Below are 20016 nucleotides of genomic sequence, written 5' to 3'. Positions count from 1 at the left end.
AAATTTTTAGAAATCCAGAATTACCAAAAATCTTTGTAACTCATTCTTGTCAGCATGCAGTTAAGGAAATAAAAGTACTTTCCTAATCCTTGACGTTGAGTAACTTCTAGGCGTAACATCTAAATCAGGCTTGCAAGAAACTCGTTTCTCAACAATGACTGACACAGGGAGGAAAAAAAAAAAAGCAACAGCTGAGGTTCTGCTGACCTCGGCAGTATTTTATAGGTTGTACAGTAATGTTCCCTCCGGTGAATTGTTCTTTTTCAGTGGCTTTAATTTGTGAAGCTAAAAGGAAAAAAGTTTGTTTTCAGCCCGAGGCGTGTCTGCCTTCCTTTTCTCCTCTGACTTTTTGCTTCAGCAAACATTTATTGTAAGTGCTCTGTGAACATTCCTTTCTATTGATTAATGATCATGATGAATGCCTCTTTAAATACTAAAAGGTGATTTTCAAACTCTAAGACTTTAATTGTGTCTCACTTCTATTAATCTTTTCCAAAAATAGGAATAGTTGCTTAGAAGATTCTAGTCTTACGGGGAAACGCCAATTTAGAAATAACCCAAGGAATTATTTTTTTATGAGAAGGAATAAGAAAAGAATCCCCTCAGCCCCTAAGACTCCTGAGACTCTTAAAGCTCCAAGTAAATTTTGATGGATTATTTTGACATTAGCATTCCGCTCTAAATCTCCTAGTTTTTATTTTTGTCCTTCCATTGACCACATATTTATTGAGTGCCTACTATATGCCTGCCACTTTTCTAGAGTTGGCACATAATTATGAGCAAAACCAAATCTCTGTCCCAGGGAGCTGATAATCTAGTAGAGGGAGACAGTCAAACAAACCAGAATGCACCGTGTCCAGGTGTGACCTCCATGACATTAACTGAGTCCTGGATCCCAGCTGGTGGTAAACATTCCAGTATGTAGCCAGGTAGACCAGTGTGGTAGCCCCATGTTACACCATGTTTATAACACTATGATATGAGAGTGCAAGCGGAATTTTCAAGTGCATTCTAATGGCTAAGGTCTGTTTATGGTGACTGTGGAAGAGCAATGTGAATGATGGTTGCCAGTCATCAATGTAGAATTTGTGTAAGGATCTTATATACTTGTGGTTGATCAGAAGTCCAGTAGGGGAAATACTCCTCCACAGCTGAATGTGAATGATCCTGTCTGTTTTAAAGTGTGTGTGCATTGCCATAGAGTTGTTTTTGTTTTTTTTTTTTTTCTGTGAAAGCTTTCATTGCTGAACATACTGGAAAAGTAAAAATGAAATAAAGTTTGAAATAAATGAAATACAATTCAATTATAAAATGAAATTAACTCTTAGGAGATTACAAAAACATTGGAGGTAATTTTATTAGCACTTTGGGTGAAGATAAAGGACCCGTTATTTATTTAATGTTGAAAATATATATTTAGTGGGAGTCTAAAAGATCTTTTAAAAAGCATTCACTAACAGTGAATTCCAAGGCTCTTTGTCTCTGCTCCTCCTGGGAATACCGATTCTAATGAAAAAATTATAATAAATCTTAACACAAGAATTTGCAAGATTGGCAAAGCCAATTCAGTCTTGGGGATTTTTCTTTCAAGTTTTGTTTCTTTTGAAGGGAGACATTAGTGCCTTTCTTGTAGGAACCCTGAGGTACTGACAGTGGGCCTCCATTTGAAAACAAGATTTAAATGGCGTCCACCATAAGAAATGAAAACTCGGTAAGCATATGGTCAACCCCACCATCAAAGTAATAGTTAACCCAGAAATTGCACAAATTATGTGCCCGGTACAGTTCTAAATGGTTTATATAGCAATTCATTTCGTCACCACAAATACACTCAGAAAGTTAAGTGCCATCAAGTTCCCTCTTTTACAGATGAGGAGCCAGGAATTCTCCTGAAGGCCACGTGGAAGAGCAGGAATAGAACTCAGGCAGGGCCGTCTGGCTCTGCACCACCGTGTGCTTCACCAGGACACCATCTAGCCGTTGACAAATCCATCACGTGTACAGGGTGGTGTCCCAGGTGCGTGAAAGCTGACCAGCACGGCCATACATCCGCTCACTGAGCCTGATGTGACCACACCCACCCCGTCTCCCCAGGTCTGCACCCTCACCAGTCCCTCCCAGGATTCCAACTACCTCCTGACTCCCTCACGCCCTCTCCCCTCTTTTCTCGCTGAATTCACTTCTGTGTCTGCCCTGCTTCTTGGATGATGAGAGCATTCTGAGGAGACAACGAAAGGACATCTTAGACTGCTCAGGCTGCCGTAACAAAATACTCGAACGGGTGGCTTAGATAACAGATGTTTATTTCTCACAGTTCTGAAGGATGGAAGTCCAAGGTCAAGGTGCCAGCCCACCCAGTTCCTGGTGAGAGCTCTCTTCATGGATTGCAGACAGCCTCCTTCTCACTGTGTCCTCACATGGCCTTTTCTCAGTGTGTGTGAGGCGAGGGAGAGAGACTGAGAGCCTCCTTTCCGTATAAGGACACCAATTCTACTGAATTAGGGCCCAGCACTTAGGACCTCATTTTCTTTATTACCTCTTAGAAGTCCTGTCTCCAAATACAGTCACACTGGGGGTTGGAGTGTCAGCATATGAATTTGGGGGCACACGATTCAGTCCACAGAAGGACCCGTGGATGGCTGACACACGTGGCCTTCCACAATCCAAGGCTTCTCAAACTGTATTAGAACCCACAGGCCTCATAGCCATAGTTTTAGACTCCTTCAGCTTCAACCTAAAATGCACGCTGTAGATGCCAGCATTAAATTTAATAAACTTCGGAGTAGAAAAAAGATTTGACACTCTAACTCTGGGTGACAACTTGGTTGTCTAATTGCTTTCTGGGTGGGACAGATATAAATGACAGGATAAATGATGATGAAAGGCCATCAGCTACATTAACCACGTTCTCCTGATTGCAGGGTCCTTATTTTGAGGAAGCCAGTTAGAGGGAAAAGCTGCTTTATTTACTTTTTGTTTCCTAAGGGTGCATGGCCAGTACATTGCTGTTTAAGGGTGTTGAAGAATAGCTAAGAGTTACTTTCCTTAGCAGGGGCCGATGCAGAGTACATGTGTCCATTTGCAATGTCCTCACCCCAGCTCTATCCAGACCCAATACTTTGCCCCCTTCCCCACTGCACAGATCTCTACCCCCAGGAAAACAGCCCTGTAGGTGAACACTCCAGAACATTCTTATTTCATTTAGCTGTAATGCACAGCTAATGTACAGATGACCCTTGAACAACCTGGCTTTGAAATGCACGGGTCTACTTAGAAGCCAATTTTTGTCAGTAGTAAACGCTACATTACTATACAATCTACGGTTGGTTGGCTCTAAGGATGTGGAACCACCGATTCAGGGGAACTGTGGATAGCGAGGGCCAACTGTAACTTATATTCGGATTTTCAACTGCACCAGGGGTGGGCACTGCAACCTCCGTGTTGTTCAAAGGCCAATTGTATTATTAGTACAATATATAATACGATATTATCCTCATTATTATTTTAAATCCTCCCAGTTTTCCAGTCTTCCACATAGTGTGGAGGGGAAGCTGTATGTGGCAAATCACCGGACAGAGGAGACTCCTCCATTCCTTAAGGCAACTGGTGACTTGTTAAACTCGTTAGGTTCCTTTCAGCTCCTGGCACACACTTCCTCCCTCTTTTCTCACTGCCAGTTCATGTACTTAGCTGTATAATTTCCCTTTCTGCTTTCTTTGCACATGATTTCCATGAACATGACTCTTCCTACAAAACTGGAGCATAATGAAATAAAGAGAGCAAGTAAACACAACTCACCTCCTAATCTCTAGTAACTGTGAATGTTCCTTACATGGTCCTTTATCAAAGAGACTTGGCATTTGTGATCAGTTAAAGATCTCGAGATGGAGAGATGATTCTAGATTGTCCAGGTGGGCCCCATGTAATCACACGTCCTTGTAAGAGGGACAGAGGAGGACGTGGAGTCAGACACCAGCAACGTGATGAGAGCCTCGGCACAGAGACAGAAAAAGCTGCAGATGCTGTGCTGCTGGCCTTGAAGACAGAGGAAGGGGGCCATTGGCCAAAGGGTGGAATTGGCCTCTAGAAGCTGGAAAGGTCATGGAAAGGGGTTCTCCCCTCAGGCCTCTAGGAGGAATAAAGCCCTGAAAACCTATTTTAGACTTCTCACCTCGAGAACTATATGATATTAAATCTATGTTGTTTAAGGTATTAAATCAGTGGTAATTGGTTCTAGATGCAATAGGAAACTAACACAGGTATGCTAAACAAAATCTTTCTCTTCCTTCGCCCGTTAAATCTGGCCCCTTTAGATTATGAGGTGATGGCCTTTGCTCATAAAGTTGCTACCACAGACCCAAGCTGCTCTTTTTTAAGAAGTACCTACCTGCCATTCCTAGTGAGCATCAGAAATCTCCACTCTCTCGTCACTCAGTGCCCCCCAAAGTTCCTGGACTAGCATCTCGCCCCACTGGCCTCTCTGTGGACAGTCTTAGTAAATGGTCTCTCTACCCTCTCTTGAGCCCTTCTGGAGAGATGATATTTATAGGTCCTGATCCTGGAAGTCATAGAGAATTTGAGGGAAAATAGTCAGTGTTCTGTGATAAAATCAATCTGCAAAACTTTTCAGTCAGCATCTGCTGTGGGCATGTGGAGAAGCAAAAGGGCGAACACCAGATTCAAACAACGTAGGTGAAGTTTAATCTGGACATACGCAGATAAAGTGTCATGAGGCAGTGAATGCTCGGGGATAAATGGGCAATCAGACAAAACAAAAAAATACTATGGCCAAAGAAAAGTTTTATAAGTTTTCTTAGAAGTATAGAAATTTTATAGGGTAAAGGGATACCAAAAGTTAGCTATTCAGGAGTTTCTTAACCTTTTTTTAAAAGTTATTTTTCTTGAAAAAAAAACTTGATGAAAGCTATAAACCCTCTTTCTCAAAAAAAAAAAAAAAAAAAAAGAAAAAAAAACACCCACATAAGAGCAGATAGCCATATAACCCTCACACGTTGCTCACAATCTCAGGGAGTCTGCAGGCTTGCCATGGCATCCACACATGAATCTGCGCTCTCCAGGCTAGAACGTCCTGTGTCCAGCTCCTCTGGTTTACAAAGGAGAGAAATGGAAGCCCAGCAACGTTCAGGGGAAGACTAATGGCAGAGAGGAGTGGGCCTCCTGGGTGGCTGTCCTCCCAGACCTCGAGCTGGAGCGGCTACAGCACAAGGAGGTCCAGTCCGTGTGTCTCTCCCATTTGATGGAATCAGACTCCAGGGTTTCTTCCACATCCAGATGTGGCACTGCTGGCAAGTGCGGCAGAACTTTTCTGAGTGTGAAAAATAATACAATGGAAATCACTGTTTAAGTGATGCCCTTTGCTTTTGTGGACTGAGTTACTGATGTAGTCAGCAAATATTTTCGAGTACTTTCCACATGTCAGCCACTGTGTTCTGTGCTGGGCACAGAGAAGGATGAATTAGACCTTGTCCTTATGAATGCCAGCCTAATGGGTGAGAGAGGCAAAGACAAACAAAATCACAATTCAGAGTGGCAAGTAACGTTGGGGGAATAAACAGCCCTCTCCTCCCTCTGTTATATTATTATGGAAGTATTCAGCTGCTGTCCTAAATCTCAAAGGAGCCTGAGAAGTATTAGAGGACAAAAAAAGAAGCGATCAAATTGCAAACGGTTGCTATTTTTTCCCTCTGTAACTCTAGGGAGAACAATGGCCAGTCTAATTCTGTCCGTGAAAGCAATGTGTTTCTTTGTTCTCCAAATGCAAACTCCTATTTTTCCTGAGATTAAAAGGGAGAAGGCTCAGGTGTTCTCCTGAGCTCATGTACAGAAACTGGATGGTGTTACTTTTCGTAATCAATAATGAAAGCAGTGACATGTTTTCTTAATAAAGACATAAGCACTATGGTGTGAGTGCGTTTCCGGACAAAGATGCTGATATATATGCAGGACCAATGAACTTCAAGAGCAAAAGAGCAGTGACAGCTGAGCTGTTAAGTCCATAACGGGGGATAATGAGATTGACGTCTTTCCATCTCACACCAAGTCATTTTTCTGTGTGAGACTCTCAAAATGCCCATCCCAGGATCTGTTAAACCCACTTTAGGCAGGAGTTACTCATCCTCTCTACAGCTTTAAACACAAGATAGTGGGAAGCACCTTTAGTGTTGACTTAATTATAAAGAAATGGGTGTCCAGAGAAAAAGGAGTAGGTTGCCTCTGTTCTGAAAGAATCATCTAGGTTTATGGAAGTAAGTCATCCAGCCGCATGGGTCGGGATGTGCTTGGCAAAGCAAGATGCAAAAAGGAAGCTGTCGGCCAAGAGGGACAAGAACTTGTCAGGTGGCCCTGTCATATCATGGCTGCTTTTGTCACTGCCTGACGTCCTGCCAAGGTGGGAAGAAAATAGCTCTCTGGATAGAATGTTGCCAGTCTCCTTGGCATGTCTTGACATCATTCAAGAGAAAAATTGGGTTAGGTTTCCAGTTCCCTAATGACACAGAGCAGATTGGCGAAAGGTTGGTTGGGGGGTATCCGCAGCTCATGAGAGACCACAGGCAGAGTAGTCACAAGAAGCTTCCAGACAGCAGACCTCGGATCCCCGCATTCTGTATGTGCCCCTCCCTTCGGTGCTGCCCACAATTAGATGTTGATAAAATCTTTTAGGTGATAATTTAAATAGGGGTCTATTCTAGCCAAACTACCCTAAAATTATCAATGGACTTGTTTCTCATAAAACTGGGATAGGAGAAAGTATCGTTTTAATTCCTTTTTCTTGCTATTAAGTCTAGTTCAATGGAGAGCAAAGGAAGTGACAGGAGAAGATGGAATGAACAGAATACAATGCCTGCCACCTTCCCATGTGGAAAAACTGAAGTCAGCTTGAAACTGTGGCTTTCCACTACTTTTACGACCATGTTCTCCCGTCTTTACCTGGTTTATAAGGTCTGGCCCTCTCTGCTCCTTGTTCCCCAGTTGATGCTCATCTCTCAGCACATTTTCTCTCCTCCTGGGCACTGGTTCCCTCCCCTCCCATCACCTGCCCCAGCCTTAAGGAGCATCTTTAAATTCTCCTAAATCAATGACTGATGCTCACAGGCCGTGAACCATGTGATCCTCCACATGGTGCCTCCAAATTGGTCATAACCTGATCCCAGAGCTTATAGACAAGTATTCTATAAGGAAATTATTTCTATGATAGTACATATGTAAGATAAGCATTTTCCCCTCCCACATAAAATAGTAAATTATTAATGTGTGTTCTTCTGCATTCCCTAGTAAAGAAGAGACAAAGCAGACCACTGCCGTCATACTCCTGACCTTCACATGTGTGGTTCCTTTTGCCAGGAGTACTCCTCTGTCTTCCCGTGGCTGACCATGGTTGTCTGGCAAACTCGTTCTGATCCTTCAAGTCTCAACTCTGATCTCACTGGTTCAGGTATGTTCCTACTGACCACATAAGCTGGATGAGATGTCCCTGTTATCTGGTTCTACGATGCTTCTCATATCATGGACGTATCGTAGTGGAAGGGGCCGTATCTATCTTGTTCATCATTATAATCAAACATCTGGGCTGATTTCTGACAAACACTGTGCTTTCAATAAAAATGTGTTTATTGAATGAACAACAAAGTTAATATTCCTTCTTTTTCTGGCCTGTATTAGCCCACCCCAGGAGAAAGGAAGAGAGCAAACGAGGGCTCATTTGAAGCCAAGAGATTAAACTCAGCAAGAATATGTGTGAGTTAAACATAGAGTTCAGGAGGGAAGGATGGAAAACGATAAAAATAGAATATGGAACATAATTAACTGCATTTGAGAGAATAAGAAAAGAATCTAGGACATTTTTAATATGACCCCCAGTGAATACATGAAAAGAGTAAGCAATTATGTTTAAGAAAATAGATTGAGTCTTGAAGTGGGAGACAACAGTAAGGAAGAAAGCCTTCAGGAAACCTGGACCTCACCTTGCACTACATTTTCAGAGAGATTTAACACAAAGTGTGACACCGGAATCAGGCCTCCAAAACAGAAGAGGGATTGGGAGGGCCCAGCGTAGATGCCATTGTAAAACAAACTTAAGGAAAATGAGACTATCCTAAGTATGAAAGGTAACCTCCCTGCTTTCAGGTAATCTGTGTCATTTCAGGATAAGAAAATGAAGTATCAGGACTTGCTTTTCAACTTTGTTGCTCTGTTGTCATTATTCAACTGTGAGAGAGTATGGCTGACATTTTTCATTTTTGCTTGGGAAATAAATAATAGAAGCTAACAGAAAATACAATCAGAAATACACTTTGCTCAGGGATGGTGGGGAGGGTACAGCTCAGTGGTAAAGCTCATGCTTAGCATCCTCAAGGTCCCGGGTTCAATCTCCAGTACCTCCTCCAAAAATAAAAAAATTAATCAAATAAATAAATTACCCCCCAAACAAAACAAACAAACAAACAAACAAAACCCAAATACAATTTTAAAAAATGAAAAATAAAAATTAAATAAAAAAGAAGAAATAAACCTAATCCACCCCCCACCAAGAAAAGAATACAATTTGCGCTAAAGAAACTTGTTAATGGGAAACACTAAGTATCAGAAAGGACATTGAGGGAAGCTCTGCTGTCCTAGAACAAACTTCCACCTGTCTGGAGGGGAGGCTGGTGAAGACGTCCCAAAGCAAGAACCCTTCTAGCTCTCAGCATCACGATTAGGTGGCGTTGTGAGTTCATCACACGCACCTCAGTGTGGTAGACACACACAGGGACTCAGTTCAACTCCTGGTTAACCCACTTCGCCGTTGTTAAATGTATCTGAGACTCAGTTTTCTCTCCCAAGAGATGGACATGATAATATCTACAATATTTGTCAAGAACGTCTTAATTTTCTTTCTTCCTTCCTTCCTCCCTTTCTTTCTCTTTCTCTCTTTTTTCTCTCTTTTATTTTATTGTGAAAAGAACTTAAGATGAGATCTACCTTCCTGGCACATTTTGAAGTCTACAATGTGGTATTGCTGACGACAGGGACAGCGTTGCACGGCAGATCTCTAGAGCGTATTTACCTGCTTCCCTCAGATCCCAGCATGAGTAGCTCTCCACCAGGAAAGCTCTTCTTAACCCAGCCGACAGTGTTACTGTCCTCATCAGACACTCCTTCTTAGCACTTATCAAAGCTGCAAACTTATACTTAAGTCTATAATTCTTCAATTAATGTGTGTCCTTGACACCTAATCCAGAACTTGGAACTTAATAAATACTCCATATATTTAGGGTGATGAATGATAATTAAAAGAATGAATACAGTTGTCACTTGAATAACACAGGTTTTAACTCTGTGGATCCATTTATATGTGGATTTTTTTCAGTAAATTTGTGCTGTGGTACCACAAGGTCTGCAGTGGGTTGAATCTGCAGATGCAGAACAGGGTCGGGAGGGCTGACTATTGAGACACTCAGGGTTCTCGACTGAGTCCGTGGGCACCCCTAACCCCATCCCCAACCCCCGAGTTGTTTAAGGGTCAAGTGTACATGCGTGAATAAAGATTAAGAGACATAAAATGGCACAAGCTTAGCCCAGTGCCTGGCCTTTGCAGTGATGCCACGTCTTTGCTAGTCAAATTCCCCCATTGTTCTCATGGGAAAATACCACCAGGACTTTTTGGTTTGTTTCCTTGCTTGCTTCTTCAGAAATGCCTGTAACTTCTGCAGCTGCCACCACGCTAATCCAGGAGCCATTTGGGAAGGTTCAGAAGCTGGGAGACTTCAGAGCAGTTTCTTCTGAGTTTGTTCCCCACAAAGAGTTCTCTTCCTTTGTCTTCCAATCCCTGCCTATCACCCCGCCAGCCCTGCAGACAAACATGTCTCAGACAAGTCTATCCGAAACCACAGGGACCACATCTTAAGTAACAGATAATTACACAGCAGTGACTTCTCTTCTGGCTCACTTATCTATAATTTTTTCATCCTCCCTGCTTTTTTCTCACCATCTCATAGCTCTTGTTCTTTTAACCCAGTGCAGCTGCCATGTCCCTGTGTCTTGCTCACCGTCGTTTTGCTGATCCTGCTGACCTCAGTGTGCTGCTGAGGCTAAACGAAGGTGATAGGCTCTTAAAAAATTTTTTTTAATTAAAAAACTTTAAAAAGAAGAGCTAGATTCTTGAGAATGTAGTTCTCTAAATTTAAATTCCTTGGTGATGCTCCCCAAACTTTGTCATGTGTATTGTAATAAAGACCCTAACTTGTAAGTCCACGAGCTTAGGTGTCATATCCATCAGCTAACACTGTCTCTAGTATCAAATGATTACCCAATATGAATTTGTTAAGTAAACAATGAAAAAAAAGTATTGTGCACTCAAACCATGGACCTTTTATATAGCAAGGTATATTTTAGCAGTGAAATACACTTGGATAGAATTTAAAGTGAATCCACTTAATGCTCTATAAGAATTAGAGTGATTGGAGACACACTGCTTTGGGAAAGATCCCTGGTGTTCTTACTTGCTAGAAGTAATAAAAAATCCTTCCTTCTGCTTAAAAAAAGAATGAGAATCATTGAATTACGTTGTAGTCTAAGATAGTCCAGTATATTAGAGATGGAAGGGAATTCTGAATCTCCTCATCATGACCAAAGTAAAGACTAGCACACGTCTCCCAAGAATATAAGCAATTTATGATGCAATTTGCAAGGGACTTCAATTGCTATTAAAATTATTAAAGCCATTCTTATCATTAAAGACTAAGAGTGCTGACTGATGTTGTCTGATGGGGGTGGACTGTGGGTAATTCTTTGAATCCCTCCCTGGCCTCTTTCATACACGTTCACTAAATATTGGTTTAATGGTTGATTGAACTAATAACGCGGAGGAATTTCCCTGAGTTGATTACCCACTGCTTTCTCTCCTACCTCCTTGATCCCTCTGCTTTTACGAGCAACCTGACTTGGTGGAAACCAGTAGCTGACATTTCCCCTGTAATGGAATAGTTCCATTTGGGCTTGTTAGAGTCAAATCAAATCTTCCATCGTGTCGATGTTTGCTCACACGTCAATATAAAATACGCTGAAGGAAGTCCTGATTTTTCTCTCCTTTTCAGATGTCCAGATCTCTGGGCTAAACTAGACGGTGAAATCAGTCCAGGTGTAACAGCAGTACGGGGCGCAGATTCCCTTCTCTGTGTTGTGGAACGACTGTCTCTTACATTTGGTGATTCAGAGAGAATCCTTTTGTGTTAACAGCACATAGTCTTTTTAAGTCTTCCTGTTGCAGAGGAGTTTGGCCAAAATCTAGCATCTGCCTTAAAACTAATCTTAGATCAGGGTTGGTTGGTTGGTTTTCCTAGGTGTCATTCCATTTTGGAAGACCCACTTACGCAGCTATCCTAACAGACTGTGGGTCAACGTAGTTTTGAAAATAGATGATAATCAGTTTAAGATTTACAGTGCCTTAGGGACTTTGGATAAAATAAGTCTGGGCTCTTCCTAGATTACTACTTATGTGATGACTGTGATGTAGGTGAACTTTTAAGATGTAGAAACCCTAGCCACAAAGTTTGCTCCGCAGACATCTGCTCTGAAATAAATTAATTCCATGAGGGAGCTATGACTGTACTCTTATTTTTCTAAAATAAGACATAGCGAACGAAGTCCTCTACAAGCACCAACCTTCTCTTCCACCCACACTCACCCAGGATTGTAGCTGTGCCTTTTTCTTCATTTTACTTTGCTCATTCACCAGCCTTCACACCCATATCCTTCATGTTTTATTACGCTTATGTACCCATTCAATTTTGGCACTTGGCAGTGACTCAGGAACCGGATGACAGAACTATTTGCTCTTGGTACAAAGGTCCTACAGAAAATATCCACACAATTAACCCCCAGCCTCCTTCATCACCACCACCACCTCCACCACCATCATCATCAAGGTATCACTTAGCTGCTTCTACAGCTCCATCCCCAAGCATCCCCTTCAGAGCCCCCTTTCTGTGTTTTGTTCTGAAGAACTGTCCTTCATTTCCCCCAGATACAAAGATTAAAATTAAAATAAAACATAGGAGAAGAATAATGGAACTAGATTTATGGAAGTTCATCCTCTAAATCTAATTTCCTTTGTGAGGACTTTAAGAATAATATTTGTCTATTCATTTATATCTTACATATTCCACAAAGGATTAGAGATGACTTATAAGATATATACAGAACAAGATAATAAATAAATACACCTTCAAAAAATGAGGAAAGGAAAATAAATTGAATCAAGACCTATACCACACAGATATGAAATTGCTTTAGAATAAACTGCAATTTTGGCCTTGATTTTCCCAGTAAATCAAAGAGGGGAGCCTTCAGATAGCTACAGGCCACAAAAGCTTTAAAGTGTAGCCCTAATTTATTTTAATAGAGGCACTGAGGATTGAATCCAGAACCTCGTGCATGCTAAGCATGTGCTCTACCACTGAGCCACACCCTCCCTCCCCACAACCTGTAAGTTTGATGAGTGCAGAAACTTTGATTTTTCTCTTCCTTGATCCTAACACAGTTCCTGGTATAGTGTATGTGTTCAGTAAATATTCATTTAATGAAAGAATACATGATTCAATGAATGAATGATTGAATAAATGAAACGGATCTAAGAACTCAAGCAGTGCTCTCTTACCTGACCAATAGGATCTCAGCATTGCCCATTTATTTCCTTGAAAATCTTCACCTTCAGTCACTGATTTTCATTTTGTACACTATTACACTTTGGTTGTTATCCAGTGTCAGTGTCCTCCACACAAAAGACCACCAAGATCATACCTACTGCAAGCACTATTGGGTTTCCTTCTCATTGCAATGAGACAACCATAGAGCATCTCAACAGGACGGGTTAGGAGGGACCTAGGGTAGGATCTGAGTGTGGATCAGGCGACCTGAGGAAGGTGTTCAAGGAGGAGTGAGTTCACTCTGGGTTAAGTGCTGTCAGAATACGGGGTTAATTCCATGGCTGAGTATATGATATGAATGAATTTTTAAGCAGAAAAAAAAAAAAAAGACGACTAGAGCACCGCTAAATCTGTCATTGATAAATAAGCAATAATCATTTATATTATCGGGGCAAGGGGGTAGCTGGCATTTTGTGACGTCGACAATGGTTAGGTTTTGTCATGCTGAGACTTCATTAGAGAGTAGTCTTGGTTTTGCCTCGATCTATCATGATCCCAGAGTACCCTGGCCTGATACTGACGTTCTGTGAAACTGCTGTTTAATAGAACACCAAGCCCCAGCTGGGAGCATCAGACCTGCTCCGAGATGCCAGCGATGCTCTCTCTTTTCACTGGGAAAGTGACATAAAAGTGACATGAAAAACTACTGTCATCTATTTGATTTAAGTTGAATCTTTTTTTTTTTTAAAGTTGCCTAGCAGGGTCGAGTAATTTAGAAATTAGTCAGAGATGGGTTGTTCTCACAGGGAAGGAGAGGGGACAGATTTTGAAACAGGAAGAAGGCGGAAAGGAATGCCTCATTAGAGCAAACTGAGGGGGCTGGGGTATTTAAAGACACATGGAACATGAGAAGAAGGAAAATAGATGAGAAACCTTACTTTGTGTTTTGAATTGTTGAGACTGAATTTTAGAAATAGGATTTTGTAAAATAACAAGAAAGAGAAAGTTGGAATTTCTGTGTTTACTACATGTACGAGGAAATAGGATGTTGTAAAATTATGACACAAAGAAAGTTAGAATTTCTGTTTTTATAAAAGTTATGCAACACCATTACTGAGATACACATAAAAGTAGTGCAAATGGCAGTATGAGACTCCATCTTCTACACAAAGTGCTCTAAGCAACCTTTTATATCTAAAATTTGTCATTCATTTTAAAATATCACTTTAGATATATTAATTAATTAATATTACATTTTTAAGTGATTCATCCTGCTCTCTGAGAGGTAAATAATGAATACCACTAAAAACAGACCTTTATTCTTAGATATTAAAATACTGAAGATTTCATAGATTTAAGCACATTTAAAATCTCTCTTTGTAAAAGATCAATCAAGCAGCCCAGATTACATCTCTGTTCTTTACATAGTTTGTTATCATCCATCATATCCTGTCAGGGATGTTAGCTGTTTTTGGCTAGTTCCCAGGACCTTTCACAAGCTTTCATCTTTGGAAACTCAATTGCTTCCTGTATGGGTAAACTCCGGAACATCAAACCTGCCCTTCCACTCATTTGGAGGCGAAACTCGCAGCACAGTTTATGCATGCCTTTTTGCTGAAGACATGATTATCCTTGTAGCTTCTCGTACATAAAAGCCCCTGACTCTGCCCTCTTCCTCATCAGAGCACATACTGCCATAAAGAGCTCTAGGTACGCCATTAGTTTTATTTTAGTCTCTAAAGTTTCTTTCATTTACATGTGTGGTCCTCTGCTTTCCACAATTTTAGCGCAGTGTTTTTTTATTTTTCACTTGAGGGAAGACGCACACATACATACCCCTGTTCAGCGTACACCCCTGAGGTAGATTCTTTGCAAAGACACAAGAAACATACCATTAAAAACAAAACACTGCTCAGAGACGTCCCTGAGCTTTCATCTTCGCAGCAATAATCAAGCAGAGATTTGTTCATTTTCTGGTTAATTAAAACATTTCTCAATTTGGTTCTCCAGATTAGATTTCAGTAATTAGACAATGGCCAAATCTTTTCTTCACTACACGTTAGGTAATTCTGCCAGATTTTCAGCACATACACCTTGTTCCTTCCTAAATTTCTTCTAGCGCCAATTTGTTTTCGTACAACACTAAGTATGCTTGTTTGGAGTTGAGATAATTATCACATAACTTAAATAAAATGCTACTACAGAAATAATTTACGTCCCTGTTGTTTTGGACCGGTGTAATTTACATTTAACCAATTCTCTGGCTCATTTAAATTGCTGACTCTGTTTAAAATATGACTGTCCAGATAGCGCAAGACATTTGTTTGGTGCAGTAAAGAGTAACTGAATAGCTCAACAGCTTCTTTGATAGCAATTTTTATTAATTCCTGGTAATTTAAATCACAATTCACATTGCAAATTTATACACATAAAAAAGACATGACATTTAAAAGTTAGATTTAAAAAGTCAATGTGGATGTGGCTACCTCAGTGGACAAGTGATTATATATTGAAATGCTACATATTTTAATATTGCTCCCAAGTGCTTCTTGGTTTTTTTTTTATTATGCAATTAATGTTTTGTTGGAATTTCATATAAGCAAAAACAACGTTAGAAACTCCAAAATAAAAGCTGGGTTAAAAAACATAGATAATATCAACAGTAGATGTTAAGGGCCATCTTTTCTTTCAATCATTCTGTATAGGCTTATGCAAACTGAAGGGGATAGAAAGGAAAAAAGAATTCTTACCTGTTCAGGTGTTTCCGGAGCAAGTATAATCTTTGCCTTCATAATTTCCTCTGAAAAGTCTGGTGCTGTCAGGAGCAGCGTTAGACTGGAAGTGGCCAGGTAGGATCTGAAGCTTGGTTCCAGACTAGACCTGAGTTTCACCACAGCGCATGAAGGGAGTGTTCCTGCCTCTATCAGTACGGTGTATACTTCCTACCCAATACCCTTTTATTTTTTAGGATAAAACATTTCCAACATTATAAATTGCTACGTTGACTTTTATAAACTTGGTTTTCCAGCCTCAGTCTAAAGAGGCTAGCAAATTACTCCAAAATCCATTTTAGTAAAAGCAAGTCTGCAGTGTCTCCAGAAATTATGGGTTAGAGATACAGCTTAATCGTGGTCCAGTTTACTCCAAGAAAGTCTAAAGATCATTTCCAAACTTCTCAGTATGTTTTTCATAAAGTACCTGGGACGGCAAAGAAGAAACTAAAAACTTACAACATCAAAAACCATAACTGACAACTGACTCACTACTGAGATCTTAGATAATTGGCATTAATTATAAAGGAATCAGATTGAGGGAAAAACCTCCTCAGGGTGCAAGTCACGGCAATACTGGCGAACAGTTACGTGGTATTTACTAGATGCCTGGCATGGTTCTAAGATTTTACTTATTCTAATCAGTTAATCTTCACAACAAATCTATACATTCAGTTACTATCATTTTTCCTACTTTTCACTTGAGGAAAACAGATGCACAGAAAAGTTAAGTGACTCACATAAAGTTAGTAAATGGTGGTGTTGACAGTTAAACCAAGAAAATCTATTTCTTATAACATATTACTTCTTTATATATCACAGTTTTGTTTTGTGCAAAAGGGGTCACCTGAAAAAAGTAGGCAAATGCTTCACAGCTCCTAATACGTGTCCGTTAAGACTTAGAACCTGTAATAATGAAGAACTGGGCATCACTCTCCAACCTGGGTGCTTCTCCATGGCGGGTTGTCCTCACTGTCAGAATCTTTCTGCATAGATGCTAATTGGGTACCACCCAGGAGTCACTGAGAGAAAGAGGGGACCGTACAGGCAGGTCAGAGCGTGACTGCAAGCTTTCACCTCAGTCCAGAGAGTGAGAAAACTGCTGAAAAAAGAAGGGAATAATAACACGAAGATTCAGAGTAAGATCCTGTCTTTGAAAATGATTGTCTATAGCCTTAAGGGAAAAACGTCAGCAAACATCTGGCAACCTAACAAAAATGCAAGGAAAGACACATCTTCTACAAAGCAAGAACTGACAATTATTAAAAGAAAACAGATTGAGTTTTTTTCAAGCATTAAATAAAGTGAAAAAGAAACTGAATAAGTAATCAATGTAAGGATATAAAATATATCTGCATATATATACATATATATATATATAGAATTAATACCTCATCTGAAGGCTTTAAAGAGCCATTATCCATAGACAAAAATGAGAGACTTTCACAAATGAAGAGGAGGACAAAAATATGAGAACAATTAGAGGGAAATGATTATATAAATAAAGGAGAAAACATTCTTGTGGTGACTAAGTACTGTGCTAAATTTCTTACTTCACATATAGGAATATAGTCTTCACTCTGACATTAAATAGTAGTAATTATAATAGTAATACCACCAACCTTTTATTAAGTACTTGTTGTCTGCCAGGAACCGCTCTGAACAATTTACACAAATCAATCCATTTCAAAAGTAAAATAACTGGAACAGAGAGGTGCTGTTATATCCTCATTTTACAGGTGAGAGAACTGAGGTTGAGTAACTTGCCCAAAGTAAGTCGGCTGCCTTTTGAGTCTGTCTTTTTAATCACTATTTTACTCACGATACATGTCTAACAATAGGATGTTGATTAAGTAAATTACGAAATGTCTAAAACATAGAGTATCTTCCATTTCCATTTCAAGAGCATGTTTAAAAGCATTATTTGTTGATATGTAAAGATATTTTCAATCACATGTACAAATAGTTACCTTGTATTACACAGTGGACATCTTCACAGCTTACAGCTCACAGAGCTGTCTAAGGTGCCAAGTGATCACAGTGGACTAAGCCACATCTCAGTCTTCAACCTTTCAGTAGGTGCCAATAAATTCTCTCTATACATAGTAAAGTGAAAGAATGCTGACTTATCATTTGGTCTTACGTTTCCTAGTACATGCTAGAAAATGAAAACATAGGGCACTTCCTTTCTCATAATAATCTTACTCATCTCACGGCAATTTAGCTTATTCTCACTTTAAATTATCTTTAAATACTATAGACCTAGAGTCATACTTCCTTTAAGTGAATTTTCTATAGTTGTGGATTGCCTGTGCCATATACTAAATAAATACGAAAGTCTGTAAGTACATGACCAATAAGTGTCATATGCACATTTACACTCAAAATTGGGGCAAAGTAGTTAATTAGAGTGATGAGAGAGGCGTGGTCATGAAAATTTGTTATTTATAAAAGATGGACCAAGAAGAGATGGCTCCGAGCACCCGTCTTAACTGTGTGGATTTTAGAAAGATGCCATAATGAAAGTTAGGAAAATCTGGAATATAAAGTGATTGTCTATGTTAAAAAAATAAGTAAATAAACAAATCCAAAAACCCCAAACAGAAAGACTATACTAGAGGCTAAGATTAGATGATATCATTGTTTTTGTTTTTTTTTTTTTTTTAAAAAGACCTTGCTTTTCTGGTAAAGGGCTTGTTTAGTTTGGATGCTGGGCTTTCCTTTCTGAGGAGTCAAGTTTCTCTTTCCAGATGGTTCCTCCTCCTCCCTTAACTCAAAAAAAAAAAAAAAAAATTGCTGTTACGGTTATTGATTTTGATTAATGGATACTGTCATGGGAAACCATTTTCTTTTCCTTAAAGAATACAAACCCCTGTGATAAGGAAAAAGTTTAGGTTTTAAACCTTTGTCTAATGTATAAAAGATCTACCTAAAAGTGCTAGTTGCATAAATGAACCAGGGAAGCGTTATTTCAGTGAACACTGTTTTCACCTCTACGTGGTGCATGTTATGTACTCTCTAAAGTCACATGTGTAAGACGTGTTACTGAGTGCTAATTGCATGAGTAAATGAGGATAGTACTATTTCAGTAAAAAAATAAAATAAAATAAAGTAAGAAATAAAACCTTCACCTACCATGAACCAATTAGATTAGGGAAGACTAGGCCTAGGGCTTCTTTGCATGGTTTGAGAGGATCTAGCCTCAATGTAGGATGTTAGTTTTTGAAGTCTTTTCACTTCTTTTTCATTCTTTGGCTAGAATACAATGGCTGGTGAAAGAAAAGCTCTTGACTGGAGGCCTAATTTCGATTCAGGCATATAATTAATGTTCCCAGGGTCAGGCTCTTGCCTGGTAGATGCCCCATGGGGTTCCAAAGGCTGCGCTGAGGGAACTGAGCAGGAAGAAGTCATCTCTGCAAGCCAGCTGGGCTTCCCTGGTTCCCCCTCCCTGGCTCGCCTAACCCCACTGCATCCCTGAGCCTGGCTGGTATCTGCTATCAAGCAGAGCCAGAGGAAATTGATGGAGACAGTGCCAATATCAGTGCCCCTGAGGCTTCCCCCTTTGCCAACATTAGCTATAAAGAAGCTGGTCTCATTCTCTGTTAAAGCTATTGATTTTTTTCCCTCCCTCAGGCCAGTCCTGCATTATGCTCCTTCCAGGGTCTGAGAGCTGTGTCTTTCACCAATATGTTTCTTTTAGAACATTCATTTACGGAATCAAAGAACTCTCCTGGGTATCCTGTTATCTTGCCAGTCCTGACCCGCAATATAGCTGGAAAATGCAGGCAGCTCTGTAAATAACAAATCTGAACTTCATCCCTTAGCGCTTCCTGGCACACCTCTTGTTCAAAAAGACTCTAAGAAAATCAGGAGATGGTGTTCAGTCATTGCCTGCTTCTTCTCCGGTTACCTGTGTTTAAATCCTCTCTGGTTACATGTAAATGATGTTTATGGTTTCTATTTTCTCCTTGGTGGATACTCTTTAAACTGGTGAATTCTGTCTTGAGTTATTCATTCATTTAGTCCATATTTGTTTATTTATGCAATCCATTCATTCAATTCATTCATTCATTCATTCAGTACTTACCTTTTTGTCAGGGGTAGAGGGAGGGTATAGCTCAGTGATAGAGCGTGTGCTTAACATGCACGAGGTTCTGGGTTCAATCTCCAGTGCCTCCATTAAGAAATAAATAAATAAATAAACCTATTACCTCCCCTAAATTGCAAAAAAAAAAAAAAAAAAAAAAAAAAAAAGTTACCTTATCGTCTATTTATCCACTTCATGCCAGGCACTGCGCCAGGGATGGAGCTTCTGTTTGGAAGAACCCAGGCCTGGTCCCTGTCCTCATGATGCTAACAGAGTAGTGAAGCAGAGAGTGTATAAAGAAATGTGCTCTGTGGTATCGGGGAAAAATGTAAAATGCTCTAAAACAGTACAGCAGTTGAGATGGGAGAATCTGCAGAAGCGACATCCAAGGTGACCCAGCCCGGGGCTGGAGCGCGTGCTCTCCACGGGTCTTCTCCATGAAGATGGATGGGAGGGAATAACGGGCCCTGGACTGCAGGCGGGAGAGGAGCTGGGAAGCTCTTGCTCAAGT

General features: G+C 40.2%; 1 long non-coding RNA gene across 1 annotated transcript; it reads right to left on the bottom strand.

Moving 5' to 3' along the window:
- Positions 1-4678: 4678 nt before the first annotated feature.
- Positions 4679-19506, bottom strand: LOC116663620. The gene is made up of 2 exons (XR_004319848.1): positions 15398-19506; positions 4679-5503 (listed from the first exon to the last, which is right to left on the bottom strand). It is a non-coding gene; the product is annotated as an uncharacterized LOC116663620 (long non-coding RNA).
- Between the last annotated feature and the right edge of the window lie 510 nt (positions 19507-20016).

This window comes from Camelus ferus, chromosome 5 (genome assembly GCF_009834535.1).
Source record: "Camelus ferus isolate YT-003-E chromosome 5, BCGSAC_Cfer_1.0, whole genome shotgun sequence".
Classification (NCBI taxonomy): domain Eukaryota; kingdom Metazoa; phylum Chordata; class Mammalia; order Artiodactyla; family Camelidae; genus Camelus; species Camelus ferus.
This window is presented reverse-complemented; position numbering and strand designations above follow the sequence as displayed.